Here is a 3,694-nt window from a genome sequence, read left to right as displayed (position 1 = left end):
GTGCACAAATGCATCCACCTCCCCAGCTCCACATCCCCATCCTGTGGTGCTCATGGTGAGTTGCTTGCATTGGGTACGTGGGGTTGGAAATGTTTTGGAGAGCGAGAACTGCCAAATTAAGCACAATTTGGATGGTAAAATTAAAGCAATCCTTGCAGAGACCCCACCCTGGCCAGAGCCCACAGCAGGAATGCAAATTCATAAATTACAGCTTTTAGCTTAAGCTAAGCTGGACAAGTTTTAAGAGAGGAAGGAGCCCAGCGTGTGCTCAGAGGCTGCTGCAAACGGTGCCTCCTTGGGGCTCAGTTTGCACGGATAGGGATTTGCACAAGGAGGGCTCTAATTTGGGGTGCTCCTCCAGCCCAAGAGCTTTCTTTGCTCACAGATAGGCAAGAGACCGCTGGTTTTTTAGCACCACAGCACAGAATTAATATGCTCCATCAGCATTAATAATATTTTATGCCTGTTAATATAACTCGTGTGTTTTTGCTTCATGCAAAGTGTATACTGAATTATTCAATTAATTTAGAGCATTAGGTGGTTTATCACAGTCAGGCGTTTTCTAAAAGACTTCTCTGCTGCATTTTGTTTCCCTGGAGCAGATTCCCTGGACTTTCGTGGATCAGGAAATTTTAGACCTGAAATGGTGTCTCCCCTCTCCCACTTGAATGTGAACAGGGCTCCACCTCTGTCCTTAAAAATACAATTGCCTTTTCTGCCAAGTGGAGTGACTGTTTTGGTGTGCAGCAACGTCACGGTTTTGAGGTTCTTGCACCCTTACTCATCTCAGCTGAGCTTAGTAAATCCTGCTTTGGGTTCTGAGTCTCCAGAGCTGGCTGTAACTGCAGAAACTGGTGCAAAAAAGTGAATTTGTGTGGGTCTGGGTGCTCCTGGGACCCTTCAGCAGCAGTGCGAGCCTCTACTGCTGAATCATGCAATCACAAATACAGAGCATCATGACCCCCCATGCCACTTTCCCCAGTAGTCCCCCAAAATTAAGACAATAAAACTCCAAAGCCAGGTTCTTCAAAGGACGGGAAAAAGAGGATGCTCAAGGAAATGAGAACCTACCCCAGCTCATGTCATTTGTGGAAAACTCCCTATAAAATAGACTGCTTGCACTTCACTGCAGCAGCAAGGTCTCCATCTCATGGAGCTGTTCCTCTGAACTGCAGCGTGTCCCACGGTTCAATACAGGAACTGCTTCTTTAGCAAAACTCACAGAATTAAGAAAAAGTCTCCAAAAGGAATGATACAGAAACAAAAGCAAGTGTTGCAGATCAGTGGGTTGAGGTCCTTTCCTTAAGTGTTTGGCTGTTCCTTGAGCAAATGTGTGGATGAAAAACTGTTCCAAAAGGAATGCCTGAAAGAGTGTCTTTTCTAAAAGAGTGTCTTTTCTAAGAGTGTCTTTTCTAAGAGTCTATTTTCTAAGAACAAGCTGGGTTGTAACTGAGGAGGGAGATGCTCTGGATGCATTGGGTCATACAACGTCGCGGTGCCTTTGGCCTTAGGGCTCCTGGAACTCGCTGCTCCAGGTGCCTTTTCCTGACAGACCCCCATAGCCCCATAACCCATAATGAGCTCCGAAGGAAACCCACAGCCCCCAAGGGAACCACTTTATATTGTCCTATGAGCATCGTCCAGCTGGAAGAACTGGAGGCTGCTGGAGGAGCTGCAGGTAGGGCCTTGGGTCTAGACCCTGGGTCTAGATTTGATGTGAAGATCACGCATTTAGGGCATTTTCTTCCCGTGTTCTTGCCAACGTCTTCTGGCAACTGGAAGCACTCATGAACAACTTCTACTAATTTTGGTTTCCTATCAGTAAAGACACGACATTTGTTGGATTTACTCAATAGGCCTCAACTTCCCTCATTTGGGAATACTGACGTTACGTCTCTGCTAGCGCCTGTGCTGCATAAAATCTTGCATAAAATCATAAAGTCGCTTTTAGCAGGACAAAGACGGCCGTGAACAAATGAGATTTGTGTTCACAGTTACCTCCTAGAATTCGCTCCTATCAGCTCCCTCAGTTCCTGCTTGGGTCTTGAGCAGTATACTCGCAGGTTACTTCTTGGATTACCTCCAAATTCTCTACATAGTTGGTTTCTCCAGAGGTTTTTTCACCTGCTTCTTGGAGGTTCAAGAATGTTGCTTCAACCTTATCGGGACCTAGCTGCAAACTTCATTTTCCCCCTTTCTGTTACACACATTAAGTTGCATTTGCACTATTGATCTAAAATTAATCATGACCCATGTGTAGGCGTTTGCTGTGATGTTAACATCCGTAATTTCTTCCCTGTTGCTGGAGTTCATTTTTATTTAGGGAAGCAATTGTTTTTTATTGGGGGAAGCAATAATACCTACTTCCCGGACCACTACTTCATTATATTTTTCCCTCTGCTATAACAGAATGTACCGGTTTCTTTTGGATGTCTTGGCAAGACTGAATTTTGACTGTAGCATTTACTTATTTATTTATTTATTTATTTATTTTTTTATTTTTTATGTAGCAGGAGGCAGAGTCTATAAGCATGGACCATGAAGGTGCGAGTCCAAGGTGAACAGCGCCTACCACATCTATGCAGCACCAACAACCCCATCATTAGGAGGTAATAGAGGACCTGTTCAGCTGCGTAGGTCTTGCTCCACTGCATAAAGTGCCCTTTTTTTGTTGTTTTTCCTATAAAGTTCCTACAGTGCTAGGAATGGTCAGTGTGAAGTGAAGAAACCATCTAAAGCTCTTTTGTGCTCTGCCTTAAGCCTGGTCTATTGTAATGAAAACCATCCCCTCACTGTCATTTTAGAATTTTGTATCTTTCTTTTTAACTGGTGCAGATCTTGACCTTTGATGTCTTGCTATGAATGCCAGATTTTAACAAATAATTGAAAAAAAAAAGAGAACTGCCTCAATACAATCTCACTTGGCTCCTAGCCTTGTAAAATTGCCATGAAGATGATCCAGCACAGGCTCGAAAGCTGCCAGAAAGCATTAAACTAGTGTTACAATACCCAGAAAATTGCACATTGCACATTTGCAGCATTGTCACTAATTCTTCCAGAAAATGGAGAGGATGCATCTGCCCAGCGAGGCACGACTGACTTCCTTTGTGCCAGAAATCAGTGAATTCCTGCCACTTCAAAGCAAAAAACCCATGAACACTTGGCTTTGATTTCCAAATTTTGACTTACATTAATATGATCTGCTAATTTGGGTTTAATTAACACTAAGAATTTTGCATGTGCCTCATTTTCATCGATGCACAAAGCCGTTCTTGCATTCCTGAGTCAAACCCAGCTCAAGCTTTTCCAGGATCGACTTGGGAATGCATGTTGTGCTGAACCCGGCTCCTTCACGGAGCTGCAAAGAGGCGATTTTCCTGGATGTGTGAGGACCTGAGTATTGATCAGCTTGCTGATCAGCTTGCTGATCAATTCAGCCAATTCAGCAGGTCATCTCAGGTAGCCTATTAACCAGCACGTACAGCTGCAGGAATTATTCCCTGCATTTTCCAAATGGGAAACTATGTGCACAGCCTGCCAGGGTCTCATCAGCAAGGTCCCATCGCGCTGCTGTTTATGGAGCGATGCTGTCAAATGCCACCAGAGTCCTTGCGTTGCCACTTAGTTCCAGCTCAACTTAATTAACGCTTTGAATTAATGGAGGGCAAAACTCAGGCGAAGCCTGGCCCTGAGC

The sequence above is a fragment of the Nothoprocta perdicaria genome, unplaced genomic scaffold, assembly GCF_003342845.1.
Source record: "Nothoprocta perdicaria isolate Ctin4 unplaced genomic scaffold, notPer1 scaffold_607, whole genome shotgun sequence".
In the NCBI taxonomy this organism is placed as follows: Eukaryota; Metazoa; Chordata; class Aves; order Tinamiformes; family Tinamidae; genus Nothoprocta; species Nothoprocta perdicaria.
Note: the sequence above shows the minus strand (reverse complement) of the source record.